Source organism: Chelonia mydas, chromosome 14, assembly GCF_015237465.2.
Source record: "Chelonia mydas isolate rCheMyd1 chromosome 14, rCheMyd1.pri.v2, whole genome shotgun sequence".
NCBI lineage: Eukaryota > Metazoa > Chordata > Testudines > Cheloniidae > Chelonia > Chelonia mydas.
The window spans coordinates 11,489,620-11,515,833 of NC_051254.2; the positions used below are offsets into that span (position 1 = coordinate 11,489,620).

Sequence of the window (26,214 nt, forward strand, 5' to 3'; positions counted from 1 at the left end):
TCAGATCTATAAATAACATTTGCCTCATGTCTAAATGCCTTCCTTGTTGATGAGTGCAACATTGCAACAACAAAAAAAAATCACTAAGACTTCCGCCTAAATAACAGAGAACTTTTCTTGTAAATCTTTCAAGCAAACTGGGGGCAGGAGGTGCCATAAAGTCTTGGTTCACATATATTTCTCTATTGGCATGCAATGCATTTGTTTAAAGCAGAACAAAGAATACTTGTACTTCTTAATGACTGATGAATCTACTATTACATGGAGAAAACAGCGTCACTTTAGAAAAGAACAGAGCACTTCTGCAACAATATCTATTCTTCAAATTGTCTTCTTGATTTATTTGGTTATTTTCTTCCAGTTTGTTTTTGTTTGGTGAAAAGACATTTTCCTGATCCAAATATATTTTGTTTGTACTTTGTCACTAAGATAAAAACCAAGCAAACTGAGCCCATGGCATACCCTGTGCCATTTTCTCTTATGCAAGCAAAATAAATGATTTAATCTCTAATAACATTAAGATTTCATGGTGCTTGTATAAGATGAAAAAACTGAAGACTTTTAGCTACTAAATGCTTTATTACAATGTGTAATCTTGTAAGGGGACTGATTTATTTAATGTGAAGCGTCTGAAGTGTATGAACACACAAAGCACTGTATTATAACTTAGGGCTTGATCCTGGAAGATGCAGAATACTAGTCCCAATCTTGCACAGTTTTTAAGCATGTGCTTAACTGCAAGCTGATCAATAGTCCCATTGACTTCACAGTGGGACCATTCACATGCTTCAGTGCTATGCAAGATCAGGACCAGAATGCTCAGCACTTTGCAAGCCTTCATAGAACAGGTTTATTAATACTTAATAGCATGGATACCCACAGCAGCGAGAAGTGCAGATCACAGTGGGGCTGCTAGGAAACTGGTAGTTATTTCCCAGCCTCTGTCATGATGTAGGGCAGGGTTATGAAGGACGATCCCCCCAGTCATATGGCATGTCACATAGGGCAGCATCCTCTATCTACAGTTATTACTGTTAAAATCTATTCATCTGTTACTTTAAAATCTGGACTACACCACAGGTCACATGGTGCCCTTGAAGAAAAAGCATTATTGGCAAGGATGACAACGTACTTTGGCAAGCACGCAAATGCATTACCCAATAGTAAATAAATCTATGTCTGGAAGGCAACTAATCCAATACATGTTGAGACTTTATGGATATTCACAATTTATTTGCAAATCCCAGAAAAGGGGAAATACAGTTATCACATTTACCTTTCACTGAGAAAAAGTTTAAAAATTCTGCTCCGAGGAGAGCTGAGCAAAACCAGTTTTCCCATCCCATAAGAATCTGAAATAATTTTCTTCATTATCCCAAATTAGGACAAAGTTGCAATCTCAAAATTTTTAAGAAATGAAACATTGAAATGCAAATTTCAGATAGAATCATAGGGCTGGAAGGGACCTCAAGTCGTCATCTAGTCCATGCCCCAGCACAGAGAGGAGTAAGTATATGTAGACCATTCCTGACCGATGTCTAACCTGTTCTTTAAAATCCTCCCGTGGATTGTGGATTCCACAGTCTCCCTAGTTAATCTGTTCCAGTGCTTAACCTTTCAGTGAGAATGTTTTTCCTGATATCCAACCTAAATCTCCCTTGCTGTAGATTAAGCCAATTACTTTTTGTCCTACCCTTGGTGGACATGGAAAAGGACTGATCACTATCCCCTTTTACATATATTTTTTCAAAAGTATAGTGGGCGAGATTTTCAGCTTGTGTGTACTGTTGATTTTCAGCTGAGGATCTGATCCCTCAAGTGTGATTTGTGTCTCTACGTAATATCCAGCTAAGCTAACAAGTCCCTGTAATGGTTCTGCCTCAGTACCGTGGTGCCTTCTGCTGTTCATTCTGGGAATTAGCTCAGTCTTTTCTCAGGGTGCCCTCCTCTGGTGGGGTCTCGCCTGCCATCACTTCTGCTCCGGACCCGCATCACAGCATCCTCTTCGGGACACAGCCCTCTGCTGTGCCCCATTCCATTCTCCCCACCCCCCTTCTGGGGGAGCAACAGTTCTCTGTCCAACCACTCGCCTCTGTGGCCGACTGCAGCCCAAGGTTCTAGCCACTTGCCTCAGTGGCAAACTGCAGCCCTTCACTGGCCACTCCCCTCAGTGGCAAGTGGGGACGAGGGAGGGGGAGACTGGAGCCCACCCACTACTCCGGCTCCCAACCCAGGGACTCTCTAGGCAGCAGCCACATGCTGTGTCTCCGGCAACCCCCACCGTCCATTTTCCTGGGCCACTTCCTAGTAGCCATAGTACCTTCTCTGCCCCTGTATCTGGGCTTCAGTCTTTCCATCAGTCAGGCTGAAGCTCCCTCTTGCTACCTTGACCCAGCCCAGCCCAGCTCTGTCCAGGGTGCTGGCGGTTCCCTCAGCCCTTCAGGGACCCAGTCCTTTCTCCCTGTGCTCCCAAGAGGGAGCTGCCTCCTCGGCCCTGCAGCTCTCTTTATATATAGGCCTGCTCTGCCTTGATTGGCTGCTCCTTGCAGCCCCTCACAGATTGGCTGTCTGCTGTGCAGCCTCCCCAGGGCTGCTTTTAGCCCTTTCTCCACCAGTGTGGGGCAGACGCCCCATCACAGTTCCCTAGAGAAACAAAGTTCCTCTGGGATGAAGATGCTGTGAAAATATGAACCCCTGATAGCCGCCTTATCCTTGGAAAACACTCCAAAATCCCACACTGCAAAGAATAATCAGTTATGAATAATTCATTTATGTGTTCAATTTAAGAGGCCAAACTCCTGCACGGGATCACAATATTCCTCTGAAATGGGTATCATTTCATTCTCTCCAAATGCAAACCAGAAGAAAGTAGGAACCTACATTAGCTGTATGGATTGTGTTTGTTTTTGTTCTTGGGGGGTAGGGGGTATTTTGTTTTTAAAGAATTGCAAACAAAATTTTATCTTAATCTTCCCAGAGAGAAAAGTAATAAACCTGACTCTCATTGGCATTTGTAGTAAATATACTTTCTTCCTCCTACTTCAAATACAACTCATTTCAAAGCCTTTAAAGTATGGCTTTTTTTTAATTACTTTGTATAGAAACAACACTTCTGTGACTAGAAATTAAGGCAAATTTTACCCAATAAATCACAGAGAAAAAAGGTTTTGCTAGTTTATTGCAGTATTGCTAACATTTTTGTCACTTTTACCTAACAAAAACACTGAAGTAAAGTAATAAATGTACACAGATCCTAACTAAAATTCTGTTCGCTTCTAAGAAAGGAGGGTAAAATATTGGTCCCATTGAAGTCAATGACAAAACTCCCATTAACTTCAGTGGGGGCAGGATTTCACCCAATATAGCAACTGCGTGACAAGGCACATGCGATTGCATGAGAATACTGAAGGCTAAATGGTGGCTTTGCCATGGGTCTCATATAAGGGGCACTGGTCTGCTGTGCTGCTCCAGAAGCCACCTGGGAACCAGTTAGTCAGAGGGTCACAATCAGCCCCATCTAGGCTGGGGAAGAATGTACTCGGCCCCGGACCCAGCCCTCTGCCAGGTAGAGTGTATGTCCCTTGGCACTCCAGCGCAGTTGCATTACCAGGCAAATTGCAGTTTGAGGTGCGAATCCAAGGTTCTGCCCCTGCCCTGCACCAACTTGTGCGGGAAAAGGGTAACTGCTCTGCAGAGGCTGCTTCCTCCCCAGCTGTTTACAGCACCGGGGATATCCAGGACAGGGCACCCCCTACCCCTGTCGTGCAGGAATATTAGGTGGGCCATGATCTGTCCTTTCATTAGACAAACAAAAAAATCCACGGTGACTTAATGTGATTATTTTTATTGCATTCCTTAAATCACTTCCCAATGTTATAAAAACCGTGTTACAGTGACAAAGCTTGACAATTTTGCCTTAAAAGGTTCCTCTGTACTTCCTGTTCCTAAAGAGTAAAACTTATCCCTGTGCAGAGAGCTATTGCTTAAGGTCTCATAACAGGGTCTAAATGGGACTTCAGCGATACATAAACCTTGAGTGCGTGCTCAGCACATGACTGGGAGTAGTGTAATACTGAAGGGTTCTTGTCTATTTATCTAAGGTAGACTTGGCTGGTTTTTGTCATCATTCCTGGTGATCAGTCACCTGCAATTTTGTCTAACAACTCCCTCCCCCACCCCCAAGACAGTGAAAAATCTGAAATGCTCATAAAAAGCCTTGATAGAGTCACAATTTCTATTTAAATCATTACCATAGGTTTCATCTTTCACTAATTATTTTAGATTGTAAGCTCTTCAGCACCGAGACTCTCTACTGTTCGGTGTTTGTACAGTGCCTAGCACAATCAGGTCCCAGTCTTTGCTGGTCTTTAGGTGCTACCCTCATAAGGACAATCAATAATAATTGTATAATAAAATCTGGGCTCTGCTAGTTGCATTGATTTTGGGGCCATAGGTTTCCAAGGAGAAATTGTCAAAAAGGAAAAGATTTATCCTTTGAGTCCCAAGCCTATAGGAAACTCCTTTTAGGATCAGTACCTCAATGAATCAAGACACATTTAGAAGTCCTGGCATTATAACTGTCAAGGTATAAGAGTAACCACAGTATGTAACGATTGCCAGGAAGTCTGTGGCTGAGTTTTGAACTGAAGCCTGGACTCCTGAGTCCTATTCCAGTGCTTCACTTACTAGACCATCCTTCTTACTCCTTTTATTAAAAAAAAAAAAAACACTGCACTTCTGTAGCCTCTTCCATTGGAGGCCAAAGGCCACACAAACACTGGAATGTAAACATAAAAACTCTACCACCACATTCCCTAAATTCTTCTACTGCAAATGTGTAATCCATAAACCGCAATAATATGCTGCACGTGCCATAGTAACTGCCACGGTTCCGATGGAGAGTACTGTAGAACCACACACACACAAAAAGACTGATTGTAGAAAACAGCAGTCAAAACTTTAACCTTCTGTGTACCGATAGTTCTTCTAGAATAGCCAAAACATAATGCAATTCCTGTCAAGAGCTGTGACAGAAGCTACTGCTAACATGAGATATTTTTGGAACATCAGCTTTAAAGATGGTAACATTCCTGTCTAGAAGACAGGGCAGGAAAGTTATAAAAACCAGCAGTGCAAACAGGAGGATGACATGTAATAAAGGTTAGAATAACTTATGGACTGATTTTGTTCCCCTTTGTAATTTAAAAAACCTGTCAAAACAACCTGCTTTCTACAAATGGGCTAATTTAGAATATTCTTTTTATCTTCATCATTTCTGTCTTTCCCCCCTTTTCAAAAACAAACATCTATAATATAGCTTTAGAAACACAGCAAGCCACTATACTGCAGACAAAGACAAGATCATGCATCCCTCATTTATTCCTCCATAGATATTTCTCATAGAAAGGGGCCGCATGGAGTAGTCTGCATCAGGAATCAGACTTCAGTGGCGGATAGGGTTCTCATCTGGTTTTCTAGATTGGACCCAAAAAGCATCTACAGCCCTGCAGACTTTAAAAATAATAAATCGTACTTGTCCTGGAAGGGATTACTGATGTGCAGAGTGAATTTCATTAAACAAAATGGAATTCTGTCGGAGGAAAATAATGGGTTACCCCACTATAGGATAAGATGGGATATCAATGCTCCAAAACTGAAGTTCTCTGTGATCCTAGTGTTATACTATTAGGTACTCTGGACTAAATTCTGCAATAGCAAGTTTAGGAAGGAAAAGACAGACAGAAATAATTGGGAGTTCCTCTCAGTTCAAGACCACTGAATTTGGCTCTACAGGATTCATATCTAATGTACTCCTGTATCCTAACTAGATACAAAAGGACAGGAATTGCCATACAGGGAGCAGAATGATACCATACAGGTATCCCTTCTCTGACAGCAGTCAGTTCCAGGTGCTTCAGAGGAAGGTACAAAACATCTGTAATGATCTCTAATAGAGAGTTTGATCACAGCTTTAATACTGGACCCATGTATGGAGCAGCAGATTGTTGTAGACTGAGAAGCAGATCGTGGCCCATCGAGTCACAAACTGCCTCGGTGTTCCCATTGTGCTCAAGGGTGGGGGAGATGCACCGAGTATAGGGCTGATGCACAGTGTAGGATAGATCTTCCAGCATGGGAACAACTGTGTCAAATGCTGCAATGAAGCTATGTCTCTGCAGATTCCTTTCACCTCCCTGCCCACATGCACAGGAAAGGAGAAAAAATAGCAGCTCTACCAAGGCTGATCTACCTCCCAAGCAGCTATCCACATGACAAATAGCCAGAAGGGAGAACTGGGACACCTTGCCCCTCTTTGCTTCTCTGCATGGACACATAGGATAGGTCAATAACTGGCCAGCAGTGAAACAAATTAGGATGCATCGATATCATCCTGACCGAAATAGTGGTTTTACTCCTCTTTACTGGAGCCCCACTTGCAACAAACCTTTTCATATCCAACAGGGAAAGAATCAATATTTTCCTTGTTTTATGAAGCCTCATTCCTCAGCACAATGTAGATTCTAAGGCCAAAAGGGACCACCAAACAAATGGATGAATTTAAGCTCAAATTAACAAGGGAGACTGATAGGCAGATTTTGGAAAGGTTGTTTGGATACATTTATTTGTACAATCCAAAATGCCATAGTGGAAGTCCAGAAGGGGAAGAACACAAAATAAATGCATCTTAAGAGTGACTTTTCAACTATTAAATAGCAGCAGTAAAAGTCATGCATATTAATGGAAAAAGTGCCACTATTCCAATCTATTATGTTGTATTCCTGGTTGCACTGCTGGTTTTATAACTTCATTTTAATGAGCTTTTCAGGAACTCCTAAATAAACCCTTTACTCCTTCATTCAAATATAATTCCCCAATTATTGGCCAATTTTGAACTGCAAAACCAAATTCTCATTTCAAGTAGATAATATCACGTGACCAGCTTTGGGGTATTTAAACTGACAAATTACTATGATTTCATAAGAAAAACACAGCAAATTTTCTTGTTAGTATGAATGAGTACAAAATCATGCTTACTAAACAAAGTAGGTTTGGGGGTTCTATCTACATATTTATCTGGCTCTCATCATGGTACTAGATGAGCACCTAGCCATCATGACTGTCGTCCCAGCATGCTCTGAGATAAGGAAGAATGATTCCCCCATTTTAAGGAATCAAGGCACTGGGTAGATAAAACTTCCAGGGCAGACCAAAGTCTGTGCCTGAGCTGGGAACTGAAGCTTGATCTCCTGAATCCTGTTTCTGTACTCTGCTCACTAGGCCATCCTTCCTCCTCCTGTTGTAGGGCATAATGAATAAATATTTTGCACTTCTTCAGCCTCTTCCATTAGAGGCCCAAGGCCACACAATGAAACAGTGGCAGCAACCAAAACTCCTAATTCCCACTGCCTGTAGGACAGGCATTAGACATATTGCTTTCATATGGGGGCTAGAGAGAAGAATTAAAGATAGAGAGGTGGTTATAAGTCTTGCAGTTTGTGTGATGGCTCAGAAGACGAAACACAAAGGATCTGTTTTCTTTAGATGCAGGAGAATATGGTTTGCATAAGGATTGTGGGAGAAAAGGGTGACTTCTGAACATTACTAAATGTGGAAAAAGAAGAAAAATTAGCTGAATATTTTCTAAGATTCATAGGGTACGAAGAATGTCTGTTTAATGAAGGGATGAAAATGTTCTCATGCTTATACAGCACACTTAATCCAAATTAATTCCAGGATGCTTTACAAACCAATATGAAACACTTCTGAAATGCAGCCAACTCTGGGGTGAAATGTGGCAACTGTTTAATAGCACTCAGCAACACTACACAAAGGGAAGTGAAAACATACCATATGCAACTGACACTACAGGGGGAATTAGTTAGGAAGAATATAATCATTCAGACTAGAATTTAGCCATGGCTCAAAGCAAATCAGAAAGTCAGTAGAAGACAAGAACAAGTTGATCTCATTACTCTTGCAGTACTGAGGTCTTCCTTCAGAATGGACAGACCTTTCTCCACAATCCTGGACTCAGCACTGTTCACACCTAAATGCTTGTTCAAAAATACTGCAATGCCAGATAATTAAAAGCAGCTGATGTGGTGGAATCCCATCCCACACCCCAAGCAGAGGGCCAGCACTTGATCTACAAACAAAGTTTCACTCAAGTCCCATAGGCACAATCCTGACCCCACTGAAGTCAGTGGGAATTTGGCCATTGACTTCACTGAGGCCAGAATTTCACTCCTTGATCTAGTGCTGGTCTTCACTATAGGTAAAATTCTCATGCACCAAACAGTGCAGGTATTAAATAATATTAGCAAACTTTTTATAAAGCAACATAACTTTGTCCGGCATTTAACAGAGACAAAAAAACCACAGTCATGTGGCTCCCAAAAAACATACCGGTACCTAAATAGACAAATGTACAACATGAAGATAAGGAGCAAAGTAAGAGGGAGATGGGTAGGGACAACAAGGGATCAATCAGATTGGTCTAATGCAACTCAGAGCACAGTGAATGAGTTTTATCAGTTCTACTGTTTTATACTAGGGTGGCCAGATATCCCGATTTTATAGGGACAGTCCCGATTTTGGGGTCCTTTTCTTATATAGGCTCCTATTACCCTCCCCCCCGTCCCAATTTTCACATTTGCTGTCTGGTCACCCTATTTTATACAGAGGCAGAGGTAGAGGAAGCCAAGAGAAGGCAATGGTGCAGAAAAGCGGTAGTGGAAACCAAGCTGAAAGAAGTGGGTTTCAAGAATGATTTATATGCTTGGTGCTAAGGAGAGTGATGGGGGGGGGAGAGATGAGAGTGGGAGGAAGAGAACAAGGAAGCAATGAAGCAAGAAGTGTAGGCAAAGCACAGGGGGCAAGGTAGGGGGTGACAGGAGATGAAAAGAGTGGGCGGAGGAAGAGCAGTACAGCCTTAACAGTGAGGACACGGATTTTGAACATGGAGTGGCTGCGACTGTAAATGTTGGTGGCAGACTTCCTTTTGAAATCTCTGCCTCTGGATGTCAATATCGTTCCAGAGAGTCATACCTTCAATGGAGCGTATTCATGCTCTTGAAGGTTTTTTTTTTTAAAAAAAAAATATAAACATACATTTCTAAGTAATACGAGCCATATGTAACTTCATTAAAAGTATTGGTTACCGAAGATCACAGTGCCTCAAGGCCAAAATTACTTTCATACAGAACTTACCTCTAGTCCATTATCAGCCTTCTGATAATGAATAGAATATTATTCCAGCAGTAAAGCCTCATATCTGAAAAACAGGCAGCACTGTATTCGGCGGTGAGAAAATTAAGTGGATATGCAGATAGGTTTCAGTAACAAAAGATGAGAAACATGAATAGTAGTTTATTTCTTAAGCACTTTTATTAATGTATTAGCTCTAAAGTAGTTTTTGGGGAAGGAGGAGGGGCAAAAAAGCTTTTCATGAAGAGAATTTTGTTTCATGTTAAGTCTTTCCTTCAGTTCCAGCGAAGGATCTTGACTGGCATGAACATGCTTCACTAAAAGCAAGATAGAGAAGGAGTGCACACTCTCTTCCTATCAGAACATGAAGCTAACGAAGTGCCAGTGCATTTGAAAACTCTTCAAAAAAACCTGAGTTTCCCTGAAGAATGAAAATTAGGTAACGTTTGCCAGCCCATCTGCCTGGCCTTTTTTTTTTTTTTTTTTGGCTGCCTAACAACTGGTGAGAAACTGAAGGTTTAGCAACTTGTTTTAAGTCTATTTCCTGGTCCACTCTGTTGGTAATAAATCATATTTTATGCATTCACAGATTTTGAAGGCACAAAGTCATGACCGTGGCCATTCTGTCTGATCTCCAAGCCATGGAAGGTTACCTAGTAACTACTGCATATGGCCCAACAACTTGGGGCTGAAATACAGCCTGGGCCAAATCCTCAGCTGGTGCAAATAGGAATAGCTCCATTGAGTTCAATGATTAACATCTACAGGTCTGTCCGCACGTGTTTTAGAAACATCTCTACTCGGAGTCATTAAAATCAAGATTTGAGAAGAATGTACCACATGGATAAGCATTTCCAATAGTTAATTACCACCACTGTTAAAAATGGCTTTTCATTTCCATTTTGAATTATTCCAACTTCAATTTCCAGACACTGGATTGTGTTATGTCCTTGCCTGCTGAAGTAAAGAGCCTCCTACTAATAAAATAATAATACCACCCAGCTCTTAAATAGTACTTTTCATCAGCAGATCTCAAAGTGCTTTACAAAGGAGGTTAGTATCATTAACCCTGTTTTACACATGGAGAAACTGAGGCATGGAGGTGAAGTGACTCCAAGGTCACCCAGCAAGCCAGTGGCTGAGCAGAGAATAGAACACAGGTCTCTTCAGTTCCAGTCCAGTGCTCCAACCACTAGACCACACTACCTGTGGTGTAGTAAACTAGGCATTTGATAGGATTCCAACAGAGTTAAGTGACCAAATCCTGCTGACTTCTCATTTCATCACCGAGAACCCAAACTATATAAATAAATAATCTCTAGCCGCTGATTCGCATAAATGGGAGTCTTACGAAGCACAAGTGCATATCATGATAATGTGACAGAACAGAAGCCCATACAGGAATAGGACATTCTGGAGAGTAAAGCCACATGCCAGCTGACAGCCCTGGAGGGGGAAAGCACAAAAACACAAAGAGGTATTTGTTTATTTGGCTGTTTGTCTATGAACCAAGTTCTTGTTTCATATGGAAAGTCAGAGAAAATGGCCTTGGTTTGGGGAATATATCCTTCCCCAGCCTAGCAGCATGGAGTATAGCCCTTCTGGGGATTTTGGCCAGTAAATCCATGCAGTAACATGTTCATCGTCAATAGCCCATCATTCCTCAACCATTCTTCCTACACACCAAAAAGAACTCCACCATGACACTACTCCAGTGCATGCAGGATATGATGTGCAATCCTCACTCACACCCTCTACTGAGACTTCCTCTCATTGCATTACCTCCCTTACTGAATGAGGGAGGCAACCTAGTGACAGAGAACGTGGAAAAAGCTAATGTACTCAATGCTTTTTTTGCCTCGGTCTTCACGAACAAGGTCAGCTCCCAGACTACTGCACTGGGCAGCACAGCATGGGGAGGAGGTGACCAGCCCTCTATGGAGAAAGAAGTGGTTTGGGACTATTTAGAAAAGCTGGATGAGCACAAGTCCATGGGGCCGGATGTGCTGCATCCGAGAGTGCTAAAAGAGTTGGCAGATGTGATTGCAGAGCCATTGGCCATTATCTTTGAAAACTCATGGCGATCTGGGGAAGTCCTGGACGACTGGAAAAAGGCTAATGTAGTGCCCATCTTTAAAAAAGGGAAGAAGGAGGATCCTGGGAACTACAGGCCAGTCAGCCTCACCTCAGTCCCTGGAAAAATCATGGAGCAGGTCCTCAAGGAATCAATTCTGAAGCACTTAGAGGAGAGGAAAGTGATCAGGAACAGTCAGCATGGATTCACCAAGGGCAAGTCATGCCTGACTAATCTAATTGCCTTCTATGATAACTGGCTCTGTGGATGAGGGGAAAGCAGTGGACATGTTGTTCCTTGACTTTAGCAAAGCTTTTGACACGGTCTTTCACAGTATTCTTGCCAGCAAGTTAAAGAAGTATGGGCTGGATGAATGGACGATAAGGTGGATAGAAAGCTGGCTAGATTGTCAGGCTCAACGGGTAGTGATCAATGGCTCCATGTCTAGTTGGCAGCCGGTATCAAACGGAGTGCCCCAAGGGTCGGTCCTGGGGCCGGTTTTGTTCAATATCTTCATTAATGATCTGGAGGATGGTGTGGATTGCACCCTCAGCAAGTTTGCAGATGACACTAAACTGGGAGGGGAGGTAGATACGCTGGAGGGTAGGGATAGGATACAGAGGGACCTAGACAAATTAGAGGATTGGGCCAAAAGAAATCTGATGAGGTTCAACAAGGACAAGTGCAGAGTCCTGCACTTAGGACGGAAGAATCCCATGCACCGCTACAGACTAGGGACCAAATGACTAGGCAGCAGATCTGCAGAGAAGGACCTAGGGGTTACAGTGGACGAGAAGCTGGATACGAGTCAACAGTGTGCCCTTGTTGCCAAGAAGGCCAACGGCATTTTGGAATGTATAAGTAGGGGCATTGCCAGCAGATCCAGGGATGTGATCGTTCCCCTCTATTCGACATTGGTGAGGCCTCATCTGCAGTACTGTGTCCAGTTTTGGGCCCCACACTACAAGAAGGATGTGAAAAAATTGGAAAAGTCCAGCAGAGGGCAACAAAAATGATTAGGGGTCTGGAACACATGACTTATGAGGAGAGGCTGAGGGAACTGGGATTGTTTAGTCTGCGGAAGAGAAGAATGAGGGGGGATTTGATAGCTGCTTTCAACTACCTGAAAGGGGGTTCCAAAGAGGATGGATCTAGACTGTTCTCAGTGGTAGCTGATGACAGAACGAGGAGTAATGGTCTCAAGTTGCAGTGGGGGAGATTTAGGTTGGATATTAGGGAAAACATTTTCAGAAAGAGGGTGGTGAAGCACTGAACTGCTTTACCTAGGGAGGTGGTGGAATCTCCTTCCTTAAAAGTTTTTAAGGTCAGGCTTGACAAAGCCCTGTCTGGGATGATTTAGTTGGGGATTGGTCCTGCTTTGAGCAGGGGGTTGGACTAGATGACCTCCTGAGGTCCCTTCCAACCCTGATATTCTATTATTCTATGCAAAATGGAATTGTGGCAGCTCTGCTGCTGTGTGGGTACCTGCTCAAGAATTTGGAGGTGGAGAGAGGTTTTGGCCCTGTGTCAACAGGAGCTCCACCATATCTACTTCCTACTTCTTTGAACCATAGCTCTTTACTCCACAGACAAACCAGAGTATATTTTTACAGTTGTCCATAACATCTGTAATATGCAACTTTATAGTCTTTATACACACCTCACCAACAATTATTTTTCACAGGAGTTGGCACAATTACACCTAAAGGCAGATGCTGACACACAATGAGCTAATCCTTTCCTTATTTGTATCCCTTTCAATTCCATTGAAGTAAATGGAATTAGCTGCAGTGTAAGGGCAGAACTGGGATCAGTACGTGTTAACAATTGTCTTGTTTGATATAGCTGCTTATCTGTTCCTGATCTGTATAGAAGAAAACCAAAAGAGCTTTCTGGCATACTAAGAAGAAAGCAAAATATGAGAAAAGGAAAAGCACAGTAAATTCAAGTTAAATACAATAACCACTTTTTGCCATTTTATTTATTGATTTCAGTTTCTCCTCTTAGATACCACAGTGATGGGTATCTTAGAAAAATCATAGGTAGGTTAAAGAAGATAAAATTAGATAGATAAAATTGAGGAGATAAACTAGACAGATAGATCCACAGTTAAATGACCTATAACTCGCATATGCATTCTGTCCTTTTATGAATAGAATGAGCTTCTCCTATGTGGATCTGAATTCATCTTTTAGCGTCATCAGATACTACCAACTCTGCCAAAGCTAAAATACTAGTATTTCGTATAGTTGGGCCTGAATCACAGAGTCTGGACCCAACTGTCTTGAAGAGCATCCCATAAAAGAAAATACTTAGGGCTTGTCTAAATAAACAATTAGTTCACTGCAAGCAAGGGTACTCTGCGCTAGCCTCCACTGACTGTCTGCATGGACCCTGTTGCTGTGCAGTATCTGCTCTTAACTTCACTCTGGTGTAGTCTCATTCCAAAGAGGCCTTAGATACTGAAATCAAGAAAGAAAAAAAAACCATCGTACCTCATTTAAAAAATTCATAGGTCAGAGTTAAGGTTTTGTGAAGAAATCTCTCTCCATACTTGATAAGGAAAATGGGTCAGGTTCTTAGCCCTACTACAGTTCCTTAGCAATGCAAAGGGGCCATAAACCAAGTTTAATTAGCCTCCTGAAGATTCTCCCAGCATTGGTGGGGGAAATCATCTCATGACATATTGCTGCTATAGTCAGCTGTATACCAGCTCCCTCTTACAGTCCCATTGACATCCTTAGCTACTGGAATGGCCTTTGGGTGCCATGGGCAGCCAGGTGTAATTTAGTGTAGCCTTGAGACTGTTCTAGGTTGCCCCGGGGAGCAGAACAGGTGCCTGTTTAACTGCAGAATCAGAGGAATGCAAAGCCACCTACATCCTTCCTGCCCAGATAATCTATAGACTTCATCTTGGGCAGATGCAAGGACTGGATCCAGGCCACTATATTTATTATGTGGTTTGTTTAAGATTTATGATACCCTTAACTAATCATTTCCTAGCTGTTAATTTCCCTAGTTTTGTAAAGGATGTGATAGGTAAGTATGCCACAGTCACCTTACACCCTTAACCATTTTTTTATTTTTATTTTTAAATGACGTTTTCTAGGTTTGGAGGAAGGGACATTGTCTGAGGAATTTTTCATTGTACAGATAAAACCATGGCCTCTATCAGCAATATAAAGAAACATCTTTCAATGCAGAGTGTTTCTTTAGATCAATTTGTTCTCCAAATTCACTCCATGCACTACTGGTTAAACCACCCTATCAATAAAAGCACACCTGCAGCTCAGGTGGTTTCCCTTTGTTATGCAGTAGCTGAGAAACGCAATGTGAAATGCCGACACTTATAGACAGACTTGTGTAGTGCAATACAAATGACTGATGTTTGCTGTCCAATAAAGACCGTTTGCTGTCATTGTGAAGAAGTATACAAGATGATACACTTTGTACATGGTTTCCAAGGCATAGCATAATCTCCCATTTTGGTGTACACCTATAGACATTCTGCAGAATATGCCCTGCAATATCTTAAGACCTCTCCTGAAACCTTATTCCTATTGCACTTGTGATTGTTACAGGCTTCACAAACAAATGATTTACAGCAGCATCAGATTGTTGTTATCTGAATAAAAATGTGCTATGAGAAGACATTAACGCTAATGTAGTGTATTACCCACCTTGTGTCCCTAGTCTATTTTTAAAAATGATTTATGGACAAAATTGACACACATAATTAACCTAATTTGAGAAATGTCTGATAAATGTTATTCCAGAACTCTGCTCTAAATTAAACAAAATTAAGTGCTGATAAAAATTTACTATCCTGCAGCCCCCAAATGAGCCTATAGTTTAATACAAGATATCATGTAAAACCCATTAGTTCAAAATTGAAAGAATCGCATTCTTGCACTATTAATTTTAGTCCTTCATTTTTATACTTCAGATATATATTGCATATTATGCTTAATTAACTTTTTATTATAGTATTTAAATTCGCTGCACTATGTGATAGGAATACCTTGACAGCCGTAAGAATCTAATATGACCTACAGAATTTCACTTCAGAAGTTGTACTTAGTCCTATGTGCACATTCCAGAAAAAGGGGTGTAAACAAATGTCTCAGTTCTTTTTAAGAAAGGAACATTAATGGCTTCATACTTTACTTTTAGGTCCCTTTATACTGCCAGAGCAGTAAAAAGACATTAGCGTAAATAAGAATCAGGACCATAAGAATTTGTTTCCCTTACAGGCCCATATACAAGCTGCCATCAATCCCAGCAGGAGTTGATTTCTCAGTGGACCAGGAATTAAATAAATAAATAAAACACCTTTCTACAAGGCCCCAGGCACCCCTACATCATTAATGATCCACAATAAAATCCCAGTGGTATTAAAGCAATCATTTCTGCAGAAACCCAGCCAGACAAACACCTTCAAGGATTCCTGTCCACCCCTTCATGCTTATGTGAAGCACAGCCTCAGCCTTCTCCATAAACCCAGTCAAACAGGTGTCTTTTGCAGTGCCTCTAAACGTAACAGTTGGTAACGGCAGTGCAGTATATATATATCATGAGGTCACATATCCAAGGTCCTGGAAGGTCACTAAATTCAAACTCTTTCATACCAGGGTGGCAGAGCAAATTACAGAGTCCTGGAGTCAGAACAAAGAATGCCCTACCTTGTTTTCTTGTCTTTTATAGTGACGGGGGATCCAGCCTAGACACCCCTGCTGATGACAGCTGTGGCAGTTTTGCACAATAAGAGAGGGGATTCCTCAGGTAGTCTAAACAGACCGGAAAAATCTCTAAAGGAAGTGATTAAACACCATAAAAGTATCTTCATTCCATTAACATTAGGCCTAACTGACAGCCAGAGAATTCAGCTACCATTTACTTTTCCCACGTTAAGTTCATTAGAAAAACTGGCCCAGATCGTGGAGGTCAAACAACTGACAATCTGTCCCTAGCATATTATATCCCTACCCTGTATATGTACAAATGTTGTTTGGCAGGGACTGATGATAAAGCTTTTCAGGAGCTGGCCTTGGCTTTGTACACCCAGCTTTCAGGTTGGTAACTACATGGTCATAGGGTCCTCATCACCGAGGGCAATCAGTCAGTTTCTTTACCTGAATTCCCAATCAAAGAAGTAGTGGGAGAATCTTTCCAGTATAGGTCCGATCAGGCAGGCAGAAGTACCACGGGGGTCAGTCATCTTCACATTGACTTCAGAAGAAGTTTTGCCTGTCAGGATAATGCCATAGTTTCTGATTCAATGACAACAGAATAGAGAAGTGGGGGGAAAAGGACTTAAAAATTGTAATCACAAATTTTACTGTAAAACAGATTCTAAGCTTACCATGAAACAGGCCAGAAAGCTTTTTTTTTTTTTTTATTGTTCTTAGTAATTACTATAAAACCTCAGAATTAATTTGGATAGATCATTTTATCCCACCAACAGTCTCTTACCCTCACCCATATTCTTTTAATTAGATTTTTAATTAGGTTTGCGATATCTTTGTTTGTTCTCAATGTTTGCTGTAATAGGATGTCAGAATAATCAGACTAAATGGCATTTATTATAAAGAGGTAAATTACAGAATTATAATAGGTGAATTGGCAATTCGGGTTGTCCTATCTCCAACTCAAAGTATTATCTGATCCTTGGCATATCTAATTTGATTGCTGACTTTTTTTTTTTGCACTTTGTTTTATTACTGATGACAAAATGGATACTTTATTCTGAGTACCTCTTCTGTGCATTTCCCACCCCCATTACTGCTGAGCAGGCAAGTTAGCTTTAGCCTTAATCATTCTTGTGAGAGCTTTACTTCTTGACATCCACCAAGTCATAAGCCCAAAATGATTTCCCCTTGATGATTGCAAGATAAATCAGGTAGGCTAGTTGGTAGTGTTATTGATTCTGCATCAATCATAAAAATCCATGTACATTATGACAGCTACTGAAAAAGTGTATGAGTCAAGGTCCTATTGGTATTCCAACAGGTATAATGCCAAGAAGTGAAGGTGCTGTATCTCCCTCCCCCCCCCGGTTAATTTAATGTATCTTAAAAATGGTAACAAAATTATTTGTTTTGCATCTTTGTCTCTGATTCATTTAGGCAAAAGAGTTCAGAGAGAAAATTTACACTGTGCAATATATGCTTACTGGAACAGTGATGCATTTCCTTATTCCCTTTGATTAGGATGTGATCTGTAATCTAATGTAATCCCTCATGAGCATTTTTTAGAACAATTTGATATGACTCAAACAGGTAACAACATTTGAATGAAAAGTTATTTAATAACTGCATCCAATATTGTTTAAAGAGTAGGAGATTGGAATAAAGTGGCAATGGGAACTCAACGTACTAAGAGATATCGGGTCAAATTTTGTTCTCAATTATACTGGTATAAATTTACTTTAACCCAGCTGATTTTCGTTATGCAGTCACTCTGCCAGCTCTTAGACTCAGAGCTGGCAGAGTCAATGGAAAGCCAAAGTCATTGGTGTTACTTCAGATTTACACTGCAGTTAGCCCATCAATCTTAATTTTTACAAGGATGCAGTTACTATGGGAGAGAAAATTGATTCACATCCGTCTCCCCAAATATCACCATCACCACCTCCAATCAAGCATTAGCAGTTCTGTGTGGTATAGCACCATCTTGTGGACCCTACAGGTATGTAACAGGAAGTAGGCTAGAGAGAGACACACAAGGACACAGGCAAGGGTTATTGGTACAACTAGGCAATAAGTCATTTCCCTGTCCCACTAAATATTTCAAGATTTCCCAAAATGGTCCCATTCTGCTTTTGGACAAGAGAGCTTTCAGTTTTTCACACAAAGCAAGAGAATGCCTCTACAGTCTGGTGGTCAGGGAACTCAGCTTGAGATGTAGGAGACCCGGGTTCATGTTCCTGCTCACATCCCAGGCTGACTGCCCTGACCCATCAGGCTATTGGCTATTCTGGGGTCTCTCACTGTTCATAAATTCCACCCTGAACCTGAGAAACTCCTCATGAAAGATTAGTCAAAGCTGGGATGTTCCCCTGAAAAGTTTGTTTTGGCAAATGTCATTGAAAAATTCTCAACCAGCCCTTGTTAGGGGTTCTCAGAGATACCAAATGCAGTTTCATTGATGTTGCTTATCTAGTTAAATAAAAGCATTTAACTCAGGTGTAAGAGTCTCTGTTTCCTCAAGAATGACCAGTATCCAAAAATATTTCAACATGCTCAAATTATTGATGAACAGGGAGCGTGAATTAATATCACAGTAGTTATAAAGGCATAGAGATCAGAGCTGTGCAAATATAACAAACAAGGCTGTGAAACAAAGGTTCCCCTCAAAACAATGTTGAGAAGCGTGTCTGATAAATAACAGAGCACAAAACTTTTTCCAGAGCCTCTTAACACTTCTGGAGAGTCATTCTGAAGAAGGTGAGCCAGAGAATTTTCCCCTACACCAAACAGGCATGGTGTCTTCCTAGTTCCATAGACTAGAGAAGACTGGAATCTCAAACTCTGGAGGTCTGTTTGAGAGAAGCACACAAAAGTTCAGACGTTTCTTAGCCCTCTGGGTCTGATCAAGCAGGCTGGAAATTACACAACAGCCTTCCCCGCACATTTCTGTGAGGTCAAAAATTGCACAAAAGCAACTTAACTCACAGTCATTGGGCATCTCTGCATCTGATCACAGATAAAACCAGCAGCCCATGGAAAAAAGTCGCAAGGAAATGTCCCACAGACACATGCAAATGGAAAGTTACAGGATGTGGACGTCGTCTTTTTGAATTTCAACAGATGGCTTTGTCTCAAGGTTTAGATCAATGGTCAGGTAAATTTTCACTTGGATTGTTACTATCTGTAACTGTAAATACATTATTTATTATCCCCGCCTTATCTCATCTGTAGACATTCTTGTCAATAACTATTACTTTTATTATTTTAGGACCAGACTGAGGTACACCTACACTGAGTAACACCTTATTCCATGAGGAACTTCATTGCCTTCAGTGGGACAGAAAGTGCCTTTTGGTGCGCACAAGTCCTCTTATTCCCAAGCACTTCTAACCTATAGATTGGGTAGAAGCACGAGGGAAGGAGGGAGAGAAGCCACTTCTGGACTCCTACTCCACATCCCATGCAGACAGGCAGGAGTGGGCACAGCCTTGACTCGACCAGTGCCACAGCTGAGTCAGTACGGATGGGAAGTAACCTTGGCTAGGGTAAGGGCTGGCATAGCTGTTTTCCCCCAGGGGTAAGAGGAAAGCAGGGACAGAATTGTGATGGAGTCTTCTCCTTAATTCCTCATATTTCCCTTTCCTTTTACTATTAGCACATACCCTTGTACAAAGGCCAGGGTGTATTGGGAAGAAAGATAATCAATAGTATTTTCAAATCACATATTACATACCCCCCATAAAAACCCTAATGGCATCCCAGGCATGAGTGATGATGCTAAATACGTCTGTAGCAAAACCCCACATAAAACTTTCCAGTAGCTTGTAAAACAATATAGCCCACAAGCCCCAAAAAACATTGCATCCACAATTTTAAACAGACAGATAAACACAGACCAGGCTTATCTAACCATTTCTCGTCTTAGGATGTCAGTGATGCACAGTGCTTCGACCAAGGGCTGACTGTTAGCACAAAGCCTGGGCAAAAAAAAAAAAACCCCAACCCCTCAACTGTAGCATCCTACAGAGGTTTGTAGGAATATTTTATGTGATTCTGATGCACATGGATGTGCAATCACCGAGTTTTGTTCCATGTTCTGATGGACTCAAAAATCCAAATTCAGTAGAAACCACTGAGTTTAACTTGCACAACTGGGGCAGGGCTGAGTCTCTGTCTAGCAGTTAGAGTCTGTGGCAGCAGCCTAAAGGTAGGGGAACCTCAGCCCACCCCTTCCTCCGGTTTCTGACCCCAGGACTCTCCTGGACAGAGGAGGGCATTGGCCCCCTGCAGTCCAGCTAATACCCTCTCCTGGGTTTCTTCCTACCACTCTGTCCCTCCTCAGGGCATGCTGCGGCTGGCGGTTGTCCCTTCCAACACAGCCCACAGGCCTCTGAGGCTGGGGAGTCCTGGCTTCATGTCACAATTCTCCTGGCACCATCCCACCACAGGAGTGAGTGCAGGTCTGTCTCTCTCAGAGGTGAAAGTAAGCTGGTATGGTCTGGTACAGCATACCGGCAAGAGCCAGTATGCCGTGCCGGACCAGACCAGCTTCCCTAGGCTGGCAATTTAAAGGGCCCGGGGCTCCCTGCAGCGGCCAGAGCCCCTGGCCCTTTAAGTCGCCTCCAAAGCCCAGCTGCCGGAGCAGCGGCGGCAAGGCTCCAGCCGTGATTTAAAGGGCCAGGGGCTCCGAGCGCTGCGGGGAGCCCCGGACCCTTTAAAGCACCGCCTGAGCCCCACTGCTGGAGCCCCGGGGTAGCGGCGGCAGGGCTCTGCTGAGGTAGCGGTGGCCGGAGACCCGGGCCCTTTAAATTGCCCTGGGGCTCCCAGCCACCTCTGCAGCTGGTAGCTCTGGGGGTGATTTAAAAGGCCCTGGGGCTTCGAGCCGCAGCCCTGGGGCCTTTAAATCTTGATTTAAAGGGCCCAGGTATTTAAAGGCCACACCTCTTCCGGTTGAGGCCACGCCCCCCGCTCAGGACTACGAAGTACCTCTAAGTCCTTTAAGTTACTTTCACCCCGGTCTCTCTCCACCCACACCCCACTATGCTGAAGAGACTCCCTTTTAAGTGCCTCCTTCAATTGGAGGGCACCCAACAAGCCTGCCAGAGTGGGGCTTCCTAGGCAAAGAGTTATTCCTTCACTCATCTCTCCAGTGTAGGGTTTATCCATCATCTCTCACATAAGCTCACCCCTGAGAACCAAATCAGAAAGGGAACAAGCCACTAGTGATAGATGGTAGTCACATCACTTAACCCTCTACTGCAGGGTGCTGAGAGGCGATAGGGATAAGAGTGGGGTTTTCCATCAAAAAGGTTAAAAAAAGCCTGAACATTTTGCATAGTTACGGTGCAAAATATACACTAGCCCTGAGTCTCTCCAAATAAATTCACCAGCTTTACGCTGAACCTGGCCTGAATTCTGAATCTTACAAACAAGACAAGTTTCACACACTGGAGTTTCCTATTGCAGCAAACATTTGAGATCTCCTGGGTCCACGTCCCTAAGTCTGTCACCAAATCCTTAGCCTTGGCTACACTACACATCACGGCTAGTTCTGGTTCCTTTGCACTGGCAGTAGCAATGCTGAGAGCACGAATATAAGCAATGCGTCAGCAACCACCAGGATTTTTACCACGTGTCCCCCCGCCCACTGGTCCATCAGCTGACCTGACAGAGAACCTATTCAGGCTGGAGTGGCCAAAAGGAGGAAAAAAGGCAAAAAGGAGGGATTGTCACTAACGAAACCAAGAAAGTTGCTAGGTTCTTACTGAAGAGATTTATGTTGATTGAACTGACTTATCTTTTGAGTTATTTTTCTCTTCTAGGCTGGATAAATCTCCAGAGTTCTGCAGGTTATATTCGGTGTGGAAGCCATTACAATGGCTCAGGAAGAGTCAGATGCCTATTGATTACACAAGGAAACCATCTTCTCTGCATGGATTACAGAATCTCAATGCTCAAAGTAGTCAATTCAGATTTTAACCTGAAAACTTACAATAGCAATGAGGAGCATGCCAAGCCTGCTGCTGTATCCATACCTCGCAGGTTATCACTGAGTTTAGTCAATGAAGTAGGGATGTTTTTCGCAAGCTGACAGCTTGCTGCAGTCATGCAAGTTTAGACTCAGGCCTGGGTTTAATCTTGTATTTAAAATGCAATGATTCAAAATAGGATGGTTCCTTTAAAGATCACTAGCTGTATTTATAGCGGTGAAAAAAATCTCCACCATTTCAAAACACAATTATTTAGTAAAAGCTACTCAAAGACAATACAAGGATAGCTATAAATCTGGGAATCTCCCCATCTGTAACAAGCATAAGCAAGAACTGAAACATGAAACTGGACAGCAGTTCAATTCAGATTGTTACACTATACCACCAACAACGTTACTACATCACTGGGTAGTAAGCAAAATGCTACCGGTTAGCCCTATTTTAAATTTCTCTTCAGAAAAATGACACACTACTGCTTTGTCTCTGACCATGTGCCCCTCTATTATGGGGGACCAGATTTTGGTCCTCACTATGGCCCCTTTATGCCACTGGAAGAGGGGGAGGAACAAACCCCTGGGGAACTTCCCTAGTGCAGAGGCAGCATAGGGATAATGCCCTGGGCTCCAGCTATTTGGGGCTGAAATGCAACCTAATATCATCTGTGGAGAAGCTGCATTAAATTAGAGCAGCCCCAGTGTTGGTCTGATTGAGCAGAGGGGCCATGACGGAAGACCCAGAATCTCAGAGGGAGACCCCTTGCCAGATTCTATGTTGCACCTCACAGGAGGCATAACCTTGTAGTGAAGGTTGCAAAAGCTTTACCTATTCCTCTTTAAGGCTATGCCTTCTGAGCAGTGCATCCTGGGAAATGCAGCACAGACTCTGTACCAGGCTCTTTCCATTTCGGTGAGTTTTAGCAAGAAGAGGGAAACAACCCTTATGCACTTGCGTCTACAAAATCTTAAGCAAAATGTTATGCCTAGGGGAACATAATGGATGATGCAAATGTAAAATGCTTTTTCTCCCCTCATAGTAGTTGCGGACCAGAAAAGAAGAAAAAAAATCCTCCTCCTCCTCCCCCCCCACTAAATTTTTCTTCACTTTTGTTTTAGTTTCTTCTGCAAGGCGAGTTTAGCAGCACCCTACATTAAGTGCAGAGAAGAAGCTAGCTAATCTACCAGTTAAATAAAATTACCCACCCCCCCACCTGACAACTCCACCACAGGATGGAGATTTAGAAGAATTTTCAAGTGGTTCTCCTTTCAGGGAACAAATATTCCCCTACTAAAACTATTGTCATCAACCAAGTGGAGCATGACTTTGCTCATTTGCATTAGTTAGCCAAAGGTACATTTTGTCCCTCTCAAAAAAAACCCCCAAAAATAAAAACAACCCTTTGCTTTTACTTTAAAAGCAAAGAAAAAAACAACCAAGTACATATTAGGGTGTAAAGATAATTGCTCCATACAATAGAGAATTAATAGACACCCAAACCTTTCACGGAAGTAGCAATTAAAAGTAATACAACATTTGTACAGTTGGTCATAAAAGATTACAGCCCTTTTATATACTGGCATTCCACCTCCACCTCTACCTCCACCCCCCCCCCCCCCAAAAAAAAAAAGCTAAAAATTGTCAATGCAGCATTTTATCTAAAGACTAAAAAAGTATTAGCTAAGAATTGTTTATTACAGGCTGGGAAAATTATGAAAGAACATTAGTAAGTGGCTAAAATTTAGCTTGGCAGGTGACTGTTAGTGTCATCATACCTGAATCGTGGTGACATATAGGAGTATATTTAGTAATGTTATGATTGGGCCTTGAGGCCTCAATTAAGATCAGGTCCTTTGGTGCTAGTTGCTGTACAAACCGATAGTAAGGTACAGTCCCTAACTTGGAGACTTAACGTCTAAGGCTACAGGCCTGCAAAGATTTAAGCACATGAATAATCCCATTGAGAGAGAGAGAGAGAGAGAGATTAATGGACTTGCCCATGGTCACTCACAAAGAAAGTCCATTGCAGAGCTGGAACTGGGTTTGATTAAAGCTGACCTAGCAGAGTCCACTAAGCACTTTGCATTCTATGTTCCTCTTAAAGAAATGTGAGAAGAATAAAATAAAGTCTCTGTATGCTTTAAAAGGCCACTCTGGAGCCGCATCCTCTCCCTTCTTTCACTGGACTAGGACAGAACTGTGAACAGCCTAAAGGGAAAAAACCCAGAGGCTGCGAAGCTACAAGAATCCATGACACTATTTCTGTGGCTCTCTGAGCCAGAAACACAATCAGTTCCTCTCTTTTCTGTGCTTCATTCACACACACCATCTCTCAGCAGCAGCTGGCGGGAGAATTTTCTATGTTTCAAATGGCTCTTCCAACTTGACATCCTCCGTGGACCCATTCATGTGCTTGTGGGAGCCAAGGGGTGTCTTCATATGAACAGGTGCTGCTGCCCCCAGTGAGAGTAGGTGCAGAATTCTGATCTGGGCATGCTTTGCATCCAGCTTGGATAGGTTTAAAAAAACTTTGCAATGCACAAGGCAGTGGAGAATCAGGCCCTGTATATTTTGTGCTAAGAACTCTTCTCCTGAGAAAATCCCAAGTTTCCTTCCCTTTAAGTATCCTTCCCCAACACACACACACCCACACACACTCTCTTCATTTGTGACTAGGGTAAGAGATACAAATAGAACAGGGGCAACCTCCTCCCTAGGTGGATAGCAAGATGTTTAGTAGCTGAACCCACAGTACTAAAATATTAAATTATATCATCTATGGAACTCAATTAAACTGCTTTGAAAATCAGAGCAGGTAGGTGGTTGTAATGCCAAGATTACTGCAAAGGGAGTACATCTCCTGTCAAACAATTAGCTACACCAAATCCTCAGGATGATAGATCTCAAAAATATTCATGCAAAAAAAGTTACCAGAATTGCTTTATTTTCCATTTCTAAGCGCAGTGTTAGGGGAGTAAGCACCTTTTGAAACACTATTTTTTCCTATAAATCCTGGGAGAGAAACTAGTCTCATACTTTCTCAATCACTCCAGACAGACATCCAAAAACACATTACATCTCTATATCTACAACACAGGATGACTGCAGTTCCTGTGGGTAAAGAAGAGGTATTTAGATAAACAGAGCTGTGTCATTTCCAATTAAAAAAAAATGTCTAACCTAGTTAGCAAATAGTTAGGTGGGTGTCTTTCTACACAATACTTTGGTTTTAAAAACCAACACACACACACACAGAATGTTTTCAAATTGCTAATAGTCTCCGTCTGGAAGAAGAGGGAAAGAGCCAGAGTAAAATGATTTTGGATGTGTGAAAAGGCAACACAGCAGTGCTCTTGTTGGAGTGGGGAAAGGAGAAAAGAAGAGTAGAAGAGACTCGTCCATTATAGCTGAGGTTTAGGTTTATAAAAAGGAAGCTGAGCACAACAATGAATTGACATTACTCTAATGAAAAGGCAAAGCCTGGTGTCTTTTGCTAATTTTAGAGTAACTTGAGCAACTCCGATGGCAGCCAGAAGACAAATCTTATTCATAATCATCATTTATATAGTGCTGAAAGGAGGGTAGGTGCTTAGAAAAACCTGTAAGATTTATAGCTTTGCCTACTAATATTGACAAGATCCAGCCTTCCTCTTTAGCAGAGATGCAAAGGAGAGAATGGTTGTGTTTCTTACATGCTGTCCAGGATCTTTCTTCAGATCTTTCCTACTCTTTTCATAAACTTTGTCAAGGTTCCTTTTAAACATTTGGGACAATATTTCCCCCTTCTCCCCCACCTCATCCTCTATTCATGTTAAGTACTTCATAAAGTATTCTATTCATTTCAAATTAGACTTATCAGAAGAAAGTACTACTTAGAATAAGACTGAAAGAATCTGGCCTTGAGAGGCTAGCCTCTTTTTCGCTTGACACATGCATCCAGGCCATGCTCCACATTTTCCAGTTCTAACAGGAACACATTAACATCCTTTGCTGTTCCTCAGAAACATGTTTTCAATTCCCATCTTATTTTCAGCCTGCTCCCAAAACATACCGAGAGAAGCCAATATCCCAGAATGGTCATTGCTGACAAGTTGATTTTGCTCTGAGGCTATCAACAAGTCACCACAGTTAACTTGATCGATATATACCTACTTTCAGTTGGTCTACGACTGAGGTTTCGGTTGCAGTGCCAAAACGGAAGGATCAAGTGATATTATGATTGAACGCAGCATGCAAGCATGCTGCTTTCCCACACACACAC

The 26,214-nt window shown here is 42.1% G+C and overlaps 1 long non-coding RNA gene across 6 annotated transcripts in view; it reads right to left on the reverse strand.

Annotated features, from left to right (window-relative positions):
* Positions 1-13,253: 13,253 nt before the first annotated feature.
* LOC122462910 overlaps positions 13,254-26,214 on the reverse strand; it is a 147,691-nt gene continuing 134,730 nt past the window's right edge. For 3 of the 6 annotated variants that reach the window (XR_006285807.1, XR_006285810.1, XR_006285808.1), the window contains one exon: positions 14,137-16,528. This is a non-coding gene — a long non-coding RNA (uncharacterized LOC122462910). Of the gene's footprint in view, positions 16,552-26,214 lie in introns of all 6 variants that reach the window. The other 3 variants (XR_006285809.1, XR_006285812.1, XR_006285811.1) reach the window with 3 other exon arrangements.